General features: G+C 43.5%; 1 long non-coding RNA gene across 1 annotated transcript in view; it reads right to left on the bottom strand.

Annotated features, from left to right (window-relative positions):
* LOC140463693 (uncharacterized) overlaps positions 1–9034 on the bottom strand; it is a 32276-nt gene extending 23242 nt beyond the window's left edge. The window contains exon 1 of the long non-coding RNA XR_011954743.1: positions 8895–9034. This is a non-coding gene — a long non-coding RNA (uncharacterized lncRNA). The remainder of the gene's footprint in view (positions 1–8894) is intronic.
* Positions 9035–15712: the final 6678 nt, after the last annotated feature.

Genomic DNA, 15712 nt, shown 5'->3' with positions numbered 1-15712 from the left:
GTACATCAGGTTTGTGACAGGAGATTATGGGAAAGAGTAAATTATGTTTTATTTTGGAATGGACAAAGTATTTTCAATAAGGTAGATGGATTTGTGACACAGAGATAAATGGGATTTAGACACTAGAGAGACATGGTTACAGGACGAACAAAAGGTGGAACATAAATATTCAATGGTTCACAATCTTGCGGGGTCTAAGGCAGAATGGGAAAGGACGGTTGGGTAACGCTGACAGACATGGGTAACAAAGGCATTACAGAGAAAGTATTTGGCCACAGATCATGAAGTAGAATCTGTCTGAATGTAAATTCTGGCTACTACTTGCCAAGGTCACAAGCAGCAGAACAGTTTTAGCCACCGAACAGGATTTCCTTGCTCATCATTGCATTAAACAGGAACTCATTGGAATTTTTAACAAAGGCATTGAGATAATTTTGGGAAACTTCAATATTCGCATAATCTAGCACAATCACACTGACAAGAGTGATATTCGAAGAGGAGAACTTTTTTTTCCCATCAGTGTTTCTTTGAATATCACATTGTGCAACTGGCGAGGGACGCAGCTATCTCAGAGCGACTGTTGTCTGATGAAGCTGAGTGAATGAGTAATGGCACACAGGGAGATCCTCTGGGAAACTGGGATAAAGTGAAATTTAATTAATTCTAAAGCTTTAACATGAATCACAGAATGGACAAGACACAATGTGAAACAAAATAGCCCATTTACATGGGTTTGAGAGGAGAACTGACCAAGGGTGAACAGGATGAACAGACTAGAATGTGTGTCTGTAAGCAAACAGTTGAAAACACTTGAAGAATGATGTAAAACACTCAACAAAAGGACATTCCATTGAAACAGTCAAAATCTCAGCAAGAAATTTCCTGCTGTCCCTCACTCAGGACAAATGGATCTTATTAGATTATCAGGCTTAGAAGATCACCAAAAAGTACTAACAATTCTAAAGTGAGAGAGTGTTTAGGCAGTAAGTGTTAGAGGGATTGTGAACTGTTTGCTTGCAGGAGGGGGGCAGTGAGAAGGGAAATCATTGTCAGGGTTTGATGACACGTCAGGAACAGGGAGAGGTGAAGGTGCTGGAGGTGGTGAGAGTGTTACAGAGAGTGGTCAGGGCCTGAATGGTGTTACAAAGCCAGGACGGATTGTTGCAGCTGGAGGGGTTCACAGAGGAATGGAGGGACATATGTATTTAACTTATTCATTCATGGGATGTGGGTGTCACTACCAGAACCAGCATTCTTTGCCCCAATGCTAATTACCCAGAGGGCAGCTCCGAATCAACCATATTGCTGTGGGTCTGGAGTAACATGACAGCCAGACCAGGTTAGAATGTCAGATGTCCTTCCCTAAAGGATGTAAGTGAACCAGATGTATTTCTCCTACTGATCAACAATGCTTTTATGGTGACCTCACCAGTGTCCACCACAACATGACATCCCAACTCCTACTCTCAATGCTGTGACCAATGAAGGTAACCATCCCAAACACCTGCTTCACCAACCTGTCTCCCTGAGACACCACTTTCAAAGAGCTGTGTACCTGCATCTCTGGCTCGCTGACTGACAACACTACCCAGGGCCCGAACATTAACTGTACAAGTCCCGCCATGGCTTGGTTTACCAAAATAGAACACTTCACATTATTTAATTAAACTCCATCTGCTATTCTTCAGCCCACTATCCCAGCAGTACTGTTCATCCTGTTTTATCATAGTTAACCTTCTTCACTGTCCAGTATATCACTAATCTTAGTGCCACCTACAAACGTATTTACCAGGAAAGTAATATTCTCAGCCAAATCAATTATCCAAATGACAAACACCCCCAGTCAGAAAAACAAAATGTCTCCAATGACCCTCTGTCTCCTACCATGTGGTAAATTGTATATACAGTTGACTAGCTCCTCCTGGATGCCGTATCCTTTTACTTTGATCAGAACATATTACCCAGTTTTCCATACGGAACGTAGAACATAAAACAGTACAGTATAAGGCCCTTGGGCCCTCAATGTTCTGCCGACCTTTTATCCTCCTCTAAGATCAAACCTACATACATTTCATTTTGCACTATCATCCATGTGCCTTTCCAAGACTCTTATTAAATGCCCTTAACGCACCTAACTACTACCACCACTGCAGTACATTCGACACACCCACCACTCTGTGGAGAACCAAACTCTGAAATCTCCCCTTAACCTTCTTCCAGTCACCTTAATATTATACTCCCTTCTGATAGACATTTCTGCCATGGGGGAAAAAATCACTGTTCACTGTGTCTGCACCTCTTATTATCTTGTTCTCCTCGATCAAGACGTCCCTCATCCTTCTTCACTCCAATGAGGAAAGCCTTACCTCCCTCAACCTTTCTTCATAAGACATATTCTTCAGTCCAGGCAGCATCCTTATAAATCTTCTCTTTACCATCTCTTAAGCTTTCACATCCTTCCTGTAATGAGAGAATCAAAACTGAATATAATATCTAAGTGTGGTCTAAGCAGAGCTCCATAGAACTGCAGCATAGCCTCACGGCTCTGAAACTCAATCCCTCAGCTAATGAAAGCCAACACAACGTATTCCTTCTTAACAACCCTATCAGCTTGGGTAGCAACTTTGAGGGATCTATGGACATGGAACCAAACATCCAACTGTTACTCCACACTGCCAAGAATCCTACTTTTAACCCAATATTCCAAATTCAAGTAACGCCTTCCAAAACGAATCACTTCACACTTTTCCAGGTTGAACTCTTTCTGCCACCTCTCAGCCTAGCTCCCCATCATGTCAATACCCCGTTGCAACCAGCAACAGATCTCCACACTACCCACCACTCCAACAATCTTTGTGTCATTGGCAAACTTACTAACCCAATCTTCCACTCCCACATCCAAGTCATTTATAAAAATCACAAAGAGCATGGTTCCGGGAACTGATCCCTGCAGAACACGACTGGTCACTGAACTCCAGGCTGAAGGTTTTGTATCTATCATCGTCCTCTGTCTTCTAGAGGCCAGGAATTCTGTATCCAGACAGATAGGTTTCCCTGTATCCCATGCCTCCGTACTCTCTGAATAGTTCGAGGTAATGAGGTGCTGTATGAAAGGATGGAGAAGTGCTGTGGGGACCGGAGAAGTTTGCAGTGATATCATGTGCTGGAGAGGCTGGAGGGTAGATCAGTAAGGGCTGGGTGTTACCGACAGAGTAGGTTGTAGATGCTGGACAGGATGATAGACAGAAGGATAAGGATTTTTGTAGGGTTTTTGGGATAGTGGACACAACACTAAGTGTCAAAGTCATTTTGGAAAGAGATAAGGAGAGTGCAGAAGTGAAGGTGCCAAAATTTGGAGAAGCCCCCTAATCATTAGAATATTACTGTCACTGAGCATTATCATTATCACGGGACAGGATCTGGCAAACACAGACTGGGAGGAACTATTTACAGTTGGGTTCATATTCGGATTAAGGAAGAAGGTTAAAGTGATACAGGGAGAATTCTGGGCCAGTGTGCTCCCAGAAGAGAAGAGTGAAAGACAACGGCAGTAACTGCAGTGAATACTGGTCACGCGATATCGTGACCTGGATAAAGTAAGTACAGTGCAATGAAAACAGGCGAAGCACTTCAAAAGTATAGAGAGTGCAAGGGGTCCTTAAAAATGAGGAGCAAAGAATGGGCTTGAAATACCCTTGGGAGATACCGTTAAGAAAAGGCCACAAGGTATTTTATCAATACAGTTCGAGGAAGAAGATTACTAGTTAAATAGTTGTGCCTGTTAGAAACCAAAGGGATAATCTGTGCATGGAGCCAGAGGAAGTAGGTGAGGTCTCCAATGAATACTTCCCATCGTATTCACACAGGAGAAAGACATTGTAGCCGGGGATTTCAGTTGGGATGGTGAGTTTCTACAACATGTTAAGATCAATAAGGAGCAAGTATTAAATGTCTTCACAGGCATAAAGGTGGGGAAATCCCCAAAGCCCAAAGAAATATATCCCAGGCTGCTATGGGAGGTAAGGGAGGAGATTGCTGGGGCACAGGTGTATATATTTAATACTTTGCTGGCCACAGGTGAAGTGCTGAATGACTGGAGGATCGCTAAGGTGGTTCCTTTGTTCAAGAAGGGCAGCAAGAATAGGCCAGGTAATTACAGAGCAGATAGTCTGACAACAGGGGGAGGGACATTTCTGGGAACAATTCTGAGGATGAATAAACACTTGAAAAGGCAGGGATCAACTTGGCTGAGTCATCGCGGATTTGGCAGAGGAAGATACTGTCTGAGGAATTCAGTTGCGTTTTTTTTTAAATGATCTCTCAAAATATTGATGAGGGCAGTGCAGATGATGTGGTTTACATGGACCTGAATAAGGCCTTTGACAAGGTCCCACATGGAAGGCTGGTCCGAAAGGGAAGAGCCACTGGGATTCAAGGCAAGTTGGTAAATTGGATACAAAATTCGTGGATAAACCTCTTCGTGTTTGAAATTCTTTCACCAGCGGGTGTACCACAGGGATCTGTGCAGGAACCAGCACTGGTTAATCTATTGAATAATAACTTCGATGTGAAAGCAAAAGTTATCATTCATAGGTTTGCAGTCGACATGAAAGATGAAGATGTTCTCAGTGAAGGGGATGGTCTCTCGTTACAGTCTGATGACGATCAGATGATAATCTGAGCAGAGTTTAGTTCTGATCAATGTGAGGTCATACCCTGTGGGAGGTATGATAAGCAAAGGGCAGACATAATGAATGGTTGGTTCTTGCCGACTACTGAGGAACGCAGGGACCTGACCAAATATCCCTAAAGGTGTCAGAACAGGTGGACTGGGTGGGGAAGGCACCTGAACTGGGAGCAGGAGGGGGACCCATATCCTGGTGGGGCGAATTGTGAGAGCTGCTTGAGAGGATATAATCCAATCTGGCAGGGTGTTGGACCGTAAACAGTCATAAGGTCAGAAAGAAGATTGAGGTTGGTGCACAAGTTAAAGACAGCAATTTCAACAGACAAGGCAGGCAAGAACATAGCAGGGAATAGTGGAAAACCGATGATTAAACTGCATTTATTTCATTGCAAGGGGCCTGACAGCTAAGGAAGATGAACTCAGGACATGGATTGGGACATGGGACTGGGATATTATAGTTATTACAGAAACACAGCTGAGGGAGGGGCAGGACTGGCAGCTCATTGTTTCAAGGTAGAGATGCTACAGGAAGGGGAGGCAAGAGAGGACGCGTGGTGGTGGGTTTTGATTGCATGAATCATCACAGCAGTACTTAGAGAGGATATTCCTGTGGGATCGCCCAGTGAAGCTATGTTAGTGGAACTGAGAATTAAGAATGGGTCATCACTCTGACACGATTGTCCTATTGACCCCGAATAATCCGTGGCAGACTGAGGAACAAATATGTCAGGAGATCTCAAATATCGATCACAATAATAGGGTTGTTATGGCAGGGGTTTTTAAACTTTCCAAACTGAGACTGGGACTGCCAGTGTTCAGCATTTGCAAGGGAGGAATTTGGTAATTGCGTTCCAGAAAACTCCCAATCAATATGTAAATGGACTGAAAAGAGAAATGGGCAAAACCTGACCTCCACTTGGGAAACAAGGTAGGGAAAGGGACTGAGGCAGTTGTATGAGTTTGAAAATGGCTATGGAAAAGGACAGGCCTGGTCCACAAGTTCAAATTGTAAAATGGGGCCAGACTAATATTGATCGTATCAGCCAAGGAACTTTGAAAAGGTGATTGGAGAGTCCATTTACAGGGAAAGTGAAATCTGGCAAGTGAGATAAATTGAGCGTTCAGTGCCAGCATGTTCCTGTTTGTGTGCAGGTCAATGCTGACAGCATTCGGAAACACTGGCTGTCTGTTAAGAGTCCGGTCAAGGAAAAGGGGAACATGTCAGCTGGATGAAGGGAATCCACGAGGATCACAGGGGCTGGAGAAATACACTTTGGGTGGAAATCAGGAATGCAGAAAGGGTACATGAAATAGCCTCTGCAGAGAAGCATAAGGAGAATCCAAAAGTGGTTGTATAAATATATTAAGCGTAATAGAGTAACTCGAGACAAAATAAGGGCCCTTAAAGATGAATGAGGCAATTGATGTGCAGAAGTGCTGGATATTTCCTAAGACCCTAAACAATGTTTTCACTCCAGAACTTACTGTGGAGAAAGACTGGGGAACTCAGGGAACAAGAGCAATATGTTAGACCACAATTGAGTTCTCGGCAATTCCAGTCACCCTGCTATAGGAATGACGTTGTGAAATCTGAAAGTGCTCAGAAAAGATTAACAAGATATTGCCCGGGTTGTTGCTGAATAAGCTGGGGTTACTGTCACTGGAGAATCGGAGACTGAGGGGTGACCTTACAGAGGTTTATATAAACATGAGGGGTATGGATTGGGTAAACATTGAAGGTCTTTTCCCAGGGGTTGGGAGTCCAAAACTAGAGGGCATAGGTTTAAGGTTAGAGGGGAAAGATTTCAAAGGGACTGAAGGGACAGCTTTTTCATGCACATGGTGATGCGTGTATGGAATGAGCTGAGAGAGAAAGTAACATAGACTAATACAATTACAACATTTAAAAGGTATCTGGTTGGGTATATCAATAACAAGTGTTTTGAGGTACTTGGGCCAAATGCTGGTAAATGGGATGGATGCATTTAGATCTTCTGGTCAGCATAGATAAGTTGGACCGAAGGCTCTGCTTCCATGGTATCCATCTCTATGACTTGAAAAGAGTGCACATTATAGAAGAGGTGGTGCTGGAGGTTTTAAAACACAAAGGTATGGACAGCCCCACGACTTCATTAAGTGTATCATAGGACATTGTGGGATGCTAGGCAAGAAATTGTGGAGCACTGAGCAAAGGTATTTGTACAATTGACAGCCAAGTGTGAGGTGCTGGAAGACTGGAGGGTGGAATCGTGGACTGTGAAGGAGGTTTGCTAAAATGGATCTTGATAATATGGCTGAAATGGCTGAGAAACCGTAGATGGAATTCAATCTGAATAAATGCGAGGTAGTGCACTTGGTAAAACAAACAAGAGTAGAGCTTATACAATTAATGTTCGGGCCTCGGTTAGTGTTTTAGAGCAGAGGGCCCTCCGGATTCAGGTACATAAATCTTGAAGCTTACATCACAGGATGGATAAGACAGTGCTTGGCATGCCTGACTATTGCTCAGTCCATTGAGTGGAGGATTTGGGACGTCATGTTGAGATTGTACAGACACTGGTGAGGCCTGTTCTGCAATACTCTGTCCAGTTCTGGTCGCCCAGTTATTGTGAGGATATTATTAAGCTGCAGGGCGTTCAGAAGAGATTTACCAGGATGTGGCTGGGTATGGAAGGCTTGAGTTTTGAAAAAAAGCCCATCCAGCCAGTCTTTTTTCACTGGAGCCTGGAGGATGAGAGATGGCCTGATGGAAGTTTATGAAAAAGATGAGGGATATAGATAGAGTTAATGGCAGTTACCTTTTCCTCAGGATGGGGGAGTCTCAAGTGGAAGGGCCACATTTTTAGGGTGAGAAGAGGGACATGTTAAAAAAAAAACATGGGGGCTAATTGTTACACAGAGGGTGGTTTGAGAGTGGAATAAACTTCCTGAGGAAGTGGGGGGGGGGGGGAATGTGGGTACAAATACAATGTTTAAAACACATTTGATTAAGTACAGGAATAGGGAGGGGTAAGAGGGATATGGGCCAGCAACAGGCAGCTGGGATGTGTTTAGTTTTAGGTAATGTTTGATACCAACTGAAGGGTCAGTTTCCATGCTGTATGGCTCTATGGCAAGAATATAGTTTTATTCCATTATTTATGAAAGGCTGCAATGGAAAGCCAGGGAACTTAAGGCCAATTAGCCCAACGTCAGTGGTGGGTAAGTTGTGAAAGTGATTCTGCCAGATAGGAGTCACATTCGTTTGGAAAAGCAAAGATTGATCAAAGATCGTCAGCAGGGCATTGTGCAGACAAAGTCAGGGCTCACTAACTTGATTGCTTTCGTTGAAGTTGTGACCAGATATTGTCTACACCAATGTCAGCAGGGCCTTTGACAGGGTTTAGCATGATACACTGGTTAGTAAGGTTAGATCACATGGGATCAGGGAGAGATCGCCAACTGGATAGAAAATTGGCTTCACATTAGGAGACAGAGGGAGGTGGGAGAGGGTTGTTGTTCAGACTGGAGGCCTGTGACCAGCGGTGTGCCATAAGGATCAGGGATGGGCCCACTGATGTATATCATCTACATAAACGATTTGGTTGAGAATAAAGGAGCCATTGTTTGTAATTTTATGGATGATCAAATTAATGGTGTAGTGGACAGTGAATACGGTTATCAAAGGGGATCTCGACCGACTGGTGCTGCATGCCTCTGTCTCCAGTTATTGAAGGAGGAGACTTCCGAGATAAGGCATGTTGTAGATACTGAAGCAAGTTACAGAGACAGGGATGGTAGGCTGGAATGCAGTACATTTCAAATATGTAGAGGGACGAAAGGGAAGGGAGGAGGTTACAGGGACTGGAACTGATGTAGGGGTTACACACTGTTGAAGACACTGGTCAAGGAGACATGACATAGACACAGTGTTGGAGAGGGAGCGCAGAACAGAAAGATCCCAGGCAGCAGTCCCACCCTCTCGTGGGAGGCCTGCTTTCCCCTTTGTTGTACTGATACTCACTAAGACAGCACAGACCTGGATCGATAACTGTGACACTCCCGATGCTGACTCAGTACAAAGTAAGTTAAAGTTGGGGCGGTGATTGAGCCTGGGGTGTGTCTGTACTGTGCTCCCCCTCCAGCACGGTATCTATGTCATGTCTTGTTAGCCGATGTTTGGACCCCTCTCATTGCTCCTTGCTCTGTGCACTGTGAGTGATCTTACCTCACTGCAGGATTTATTGAAGGCTCCAGATCTCCCTGCACTTTGTCTCTCTGGCTGACCAAACATCTTCAATGTGGTGATGGACGAAACACCCAGCAGCTGGGACTTCCACTGAGTCAGTAACTTCCTGAGTACCTATAGGAGACTGAAAGATAGATAGATTAGGAAATTAGACAGCAGCAGTGAGGGTTACACAGGGAGAATCATACTGTGTCCCACAGATATCTGGAAAATCCCAGTCTCCATCCCTGGCCTGTGCTGCTGTATCTCTCTGGAGTGGACAATTCTATTGGCTCAGGATTTGGAGTTGCTGCAAGAGTGAGAGACACTGACAGAGGCAGCAATTAGATCCAGACAGTGAGGGATACCACTTAGAGAGAGACTGAGTGATATCACCAGAATTCAGGATGATTTTAGGATCAAAAAGTGTGTAGGAAGAACGAGTTTAGCTTCATGATGTATCAGTGCTCAGGGTTGAGCAATCTGTGCACAGGTGAAGTGCTGACCTGGTATTATTGCTAGAGCATGTATGCCAAACCTCAGTGAATGTTCTGTGGAGGCTGGTTTAAATCCCACCATCAGAAATGGAGAAATTTGAAATCAATAACTAAAACAAATGGTAATTAACAATCCATAATTACGTATGAAAACATTGCTGATGTACAAAGAAAAAGCCCAAACACGTGTCTTTTAGAGAAGGACATCTGCCCATCCTCATGTGGTCTGCACGACACACACACAGAAAAATGTTTGCCTCTCAATGACCCTCTGAACTGGCCGAGCAAGTTAATCAGCTCAAGGGCAGCTAGGTCTGAGCAAGAAAGGCTGGTCAGCCAGAGACACCCATATCCCATACCTGATTTAAAATAATCCATTCGGATGGTCCCACTGGAACTGTGCAGGGACCAGTATCTTGGCCAATCATGTCGGTAGGTTTATGGACAGGGCTTCAAACTGACAGAGAGGATGCTGGGACTGGATTCAGGTAAAAGGAGCTTTCCAAATCCACAGAGAAAAGGTGAAGTATAGGAACAGTGTGGGAATGTGACTGAAGACAAGCAGAAAGGAACAGGATGGGACAGAGTTTAACTAAACCTGTACATCAGGGAATCGATTTGTGAGAGGAAATTGTGGGAAAGAGTAAATTATGTTTATTTTGGAATGGATAATGTCTCTTCAATAAGGTAGATTCATTTGTGACACAGAGATAAAAGAGACTTAGACACCAGAGACACGTGTTTACAGGGCAAACAAAAGGTGGACATAAGTTTTCAATGGATCACAACCTTGCGGAAACTCAGGCAAAATGGGTAACACTAACAATAATGGATAACATAGGCATTACAGAGAAAGCATTTGGTCTCAGATCATGAAGTAGAGTCAGTCTGAATGTAAATTCTGGCTACTACTTGCCAAGGACACAAGCAGCAGAACAGTTTTAGCCACTGAACAGCATTTCATTGCTCATCACTGTATTAAACATTGTTAAAAAATTCCAAACACATTATGATAATTTTGGGAAACTTCAATATTCCCATAATCTGAGACAGTCACACTGACAACAGGAATATTGGAAGAGGAGTTCAGAGAACTTCTTTCAGTGTTGCTTTGAATAACAAATTGTGCAACTGGCTATTGATATAACTATCTCAGTGCGATCGTTGTATGATGAAACTTAGTGAATAAGTAATATCACCTGGAGAGATCCTCTGGGAAATTGTGATAAAGTGCAGTTTAAAGAAATATAAAGTTTTAAAGTGAATCACAGTAGGACATGCGACAACTAGAAACAAAAATAACCAATTACATGGGTTTGAGAGGAGAAATGACCAAGGTAAACAGGCTAAACAGACTGAAATGTGTGCCTGTAAATGAACAGTGGAAACCATTTGAAGGAACAGTGTAAATCACTCAATGAAAGAACATTCCATTGAAGCAGACAGCACGAAATTCCCACCGGCCCCTCACTCAGGACAAAATGTATCATATTCGATTATGAGGATGAGAAGATCATCACAAAGTACTTAAAATGAGAGTGTGTTGAAGGAGTAGGTGTTAAAGGCATTGCAAAGGGTCTGCTAGCAGGGGGAAGGCAATGGGAAGGGGAATCATTGTCAGGATTTAATGTCACAAAAGGAACAGAAAGAGGTGAAGGTGCTGGAGGTGGTAAGAGTGTTACAGAGAGTGGCCAGAGCATGAACAGTGTTACAAAGCCACACCGATTTGCTGCAGCTGGATGTGTTTGCAGAGGTAGGGACGGACGTATGTATTTTTATTTATCCATTCATGGGATGTGGGTGCCACTGCTAATTACCCAGAGGACAGCTCAGAGTCAGACATATTGCAGTGGGTCTGGAGTCACATGTTAGCCAGACCATGTTAGAATGTCAGATGTCCTTCCCTAAAGGAGGTAAGTGAACCAGATGAGTTCTTCCCACTGATCAACAATGCTTTTATGGTGACCTGACCAATATCTTGTACAGATACAACATGACATCCCAACTCCAACACTTAATGCTCTGCCCAATAAAGGAAACCAGCCCAAACGCCCGTTTCACCAGCCTGTGATACCACTATCAAAGAACTGTGTACCTGCATTCCTGGGTCACTGATTGACAAAACTGCCCAGGGCCAGAACATTAACTGTACAATCCCGCCCTGGTTTGTTTCACCAAAATGGATCACTTCACATTTATCTAATTAAACTCCATCTGTTATTCTTCAGCCCACTATCCCAGCAGTACTGTTCATCCTGTTGTATCACAGATAACTTCATCACTGTCCACTTTACCACCAATTCCAGTGTCACCCAAAAAACTTATTTAACGGGAAACCAATATTCCCATCCAAACCATTTATCCAAATAACAAACAACAGGGGACCCACTCCACCGCTGGTCACATGTCTCCAGTCAGAAAATAAACATGTCTCCCATCGCCCTCTGTCTCCTACCATCAAGCCCAACTTCCTGTCCAGTTGATTAGCTTCTCCTGAATGCCATATCCTTTTACACTGATCTGAGCTTATTACCCAGTTTAAGATACGACAGTTAGAACACAGAACAGTACAGAACAAGACCCTTCAGCCATGGTGACATGCCAATCCTTTATCCGACCGTAAGATTAAAAAAGAGTGGCAGATAAAGTTTAATTCAAATAAGTGCGAGGTGTTCCATTTTAGGAAAGTACTTCTTAACAGGACTCAAACACTTAATCGTAAGGTCCTAGGGAGTGTTGCTGAACAAAGAGACCTTGGGGTACAGGTTCATAACACTTTGAAAGTGGAATCGCAGGGAGATAGGATAGTGAAGGCGGCCTTTTGTATGCTTTCCTTTATTGGTCAGAGTACCGTGTACAGGAGTTGGGAGGTCATGTTGCGACTGTACAGCACATTAGCTAGGCCATTGTTGGAATATTGCGTGCAATTTTGGTCTCCTTACTATCAGAAAGGTGTTGGGAAACTTGAAAGGGTTCAGAAAAGATTTGCAAGAATGTTGCCAGGGTTAGAGGATTTGAGCTACAGGGAGAGTGTCAGAGGCTGAGGGGTGACCTTAAAGAGGTTTACAAAACTATGAGGGGCATAGATAGGGTAAATAACAAAGTATTTTCCATAGGGTAGGGGAGTCCAGAACTAGAGGGCATAGGTTTAGGGTGAGAGGGGAAAGATATGAAAGAGACCTAAGGGGCAACATTTTCACACAGAGGGTGGTACCTGTATGGAATGAGCTGTCAGAAGAAGTGGTGGAGGCTGGTACAATGGCAGCATTTAAGAGGTATTTGGATGTGTATATGAATTGGAGGGGTTTGGAGAGATATGGGCCGAGTGCTGGCAGGTGGGACTAGATTGGGTTGGGATATCTGGTCAGCATGGACGGGTTGGACTGAAGGGTCTTTTTCCATGCTGTACATCTCTATGACTCTAACTTCCATACCCTTCATTTTATTACCATTCATGTGCCTATCCAGAAGTATATTAAATGTCCCTAATGCATCTACTTTTACTGCCACCACTGGCAGTGCATTCCACATACACCAATCAGTCTGTAACGAGCCTACCTCTGAAATCTCCCCTTAACCATCCGCTAATCACCCGAAAATTATACCCCCTTGTCATAGCTATTTATGTCAGGGTAAAAAAATCTCTCTCAATTCACTCTATGACTCTCAGCACCTTGTTCACCTCTGCCAAGTCACCCGTCACCCTTCTTCACTCCAATGAGAAAAGCCTAATCTCCCTCAACCTTTCTTCATAAGACATGCTCTCCAGTACAGGCAGCAACCTGGTAAATCTCCTCTTTACCCTCTCTAAAGCTTCCACATCCTTCCTGTAATGAAGGGAACAGAACTTAACACAATATTCCAAGTGGGGTCGAACCAGGGCTCTGTACAGCTGCAGCATAACCTCATGGCATTAAAATTCAATTCTCAAACTAATGAAATCCAACACAATATATTCCTTTTTAACAAGCCTATCAGCTTGGGTGGCTACTTTGAGGGATCTAGGGACTTGGAACCCAAGATCCCTCTGTTCCTCCACACTGCCAAGGATCCTACCTTTAACGCTGTATCCTGCATTCAAATTCAATCTTCAAAATGAATGACTCCACACTTTTCCAGATTGAACTCCATCTGCCACTTCTCAGCCCAGCTCTACATCCTGTCAATGTCCCATTGCAACCGACAACAGCCCCCCACACTATCCACCACTCCACCAACCTTCGTGTCTTTGGCAAACTTACTCACCAACTCTTCCACTCACACATCCAACTTATTCATAAAATCACAAAGAGCAGAGGTCCTGTAACAACTCCCTGCAGAAAACCACAGGTCACTCTGCTCCAGGATGAATTGTTTCTATCGATCATCACCCTCTGTCTTATGTGGGTCAGTAATCCCGTATCCAGACAGACAGGTTTCCCTATATCCCATGTCTCCGTACTTTCTGAATGAGCCATAAAGGTGTTTCATCACATTCTCAAAAGATTCAATAAGACATGTAAGGCATGGCCTACCCCTTACAAAATCATGCTGACTACCTCTAATCAAACTATGGTTTCCCAAGGAATAATAAATCCTGTCTCTCAGAGTCCTCTCCAATAATCTGCACACCACAGACATAAGACCGAGAGGTGTGCATTTCCCAGGATTATCCCTATTCCCTTTCCTGAACAAGGGACTAATATTTTCCTGCCTCCAATCATCTGGTAAGACTCCAGTGGACAGTGAGGGCACAAAGGTCATCACCAGGTGCGCAGCAATCCATTCCCTCGGTTCGTGTAGTAACTTTGGACGCATCTCGTCTGGTTCAGCGACATATCTATCCTTATCTTTTAGAAATTCTCAGCATATCGTCCTTCTTAACATCCACCTATACATGTACATCAGCCTGTATCACGCTGTCCTCACAAACGACAAGACCCTTCTCAGCAGTGAATACTGAGACATAGTATTCATGAAGGACCTCTCATTAAGGAGCTCCTTTATCTCAGAATCTCCTCGAACAACTTCCCCATCACTGGGCTCACCGGCTGTAATTTCCTGGCTTTTCCCTGCAGTCCTTAAGTGACGGAACAGCATTAACAACCCTCCAGTCCTCCAACACCTCACTGTGTCTGTTGATAATATAAATATCTCTGTTAGGGATTCTGTAATCTCTTCCCGAGCTTCCCACAATATTCTAGCACAGACCTAATGAGTTCCTGAGGATTGATCTACCTTTATTTGATTTAAGATTCCAACACTTGCTCTTCTCTGGTGAGGATTCTTTCCAACACATCACTATTTAACTCCCCAAGTTCCCGAGCTTCCATGTCTTTCGCCACAGTAAATTCTGACACGATTATTTTGTCCAAATATCTCACCCATCTCCTCTGGTTTCACACATTGGTGAGCTTATTGATCTTTAAGGGGCCCTATTCTCTACCAAATTACTCTTTAGCCCTTATTGAAACTTGTGTAAAGTTCAAATTCAAATACACCATATCCCCTATACCACTACACCCCTCCTACACCCTTACAATTCTGCCATTTATATTCACACCAACAAATTAAATCCAACAGGCTCAAAAACAAATTCTCTTTTATCAAATGTGTTTCTAAGTGGCCAGTTATTGCATATTGACATATCCTTTCTAACTATTTCAGCATGCTGGGGCCGATGCTGGGAAGTTAGAAAACTTAACAGTGCAGCACAGAAACAGACCATTCGGCCCAACACGTCTATGCTGTCTAAGATACTATTCTAACTCATCCCATCTGCCTGCACATGGTCCATATCCCTCTATTCTCTACCTGTTCATGTTTGTGTCTTAATCCCACTTGAAACCTTTACTCACATTTCTGCTTCTACGACCTCCCTCAGTAACATCCACTCTACACAAAAAAACACTTGCCTCACACATCTCGTTTAAACTTCCTCTTTCTCACCTTAAACCAGTATTTGAAACCAGCTCTAGTATTTGAAACTTACACACTAGAAAAGAGATTCTGATTATCTAAATTATCTAACCCTGTTCCAAATGTTATATTACTGTACCTGGTCACCTGTCAGCCTCTGATACTCTCATTAAACAATCCAACTTTGTATAATTTCCTCTTACACCAAACACACCCTTAAAAATCCCTAACACAGGCAATGTGCTGATAAACCCCTTTTGTCCCCTCTCCAAAGCCTCTACATCCTTCCTATTGTGTGGAGATGAGACATGCACCCAGTACTCCAAATGTGGCCAAACGACCATTTGATACAATGACAGCATCAGATGCAATCCACGATACCCAACGTTGTGACCGATGAAGGTCAGTGCTCCATTTGTTTTC

This window comes from Chiloscyllium punctatum, chromosome 38, assembly GCF_047496795.1.
Source record: "Chiloscyllium punctatum isolate Juve2018m chromosome 38, sChiPun1.3, whole genome shotgun sequence".
Classification (NCBI taxonomy): Eukaryota; Metazoa; Chordata; class Chondrichthyes; order Orectolobiformes; family Hemiscylliidae; genus Chiloscyllium; species Chiloscyllium punctatum.
This window is presented reverse-complemented; position numbering and strand designations above follow the sequence as displayed.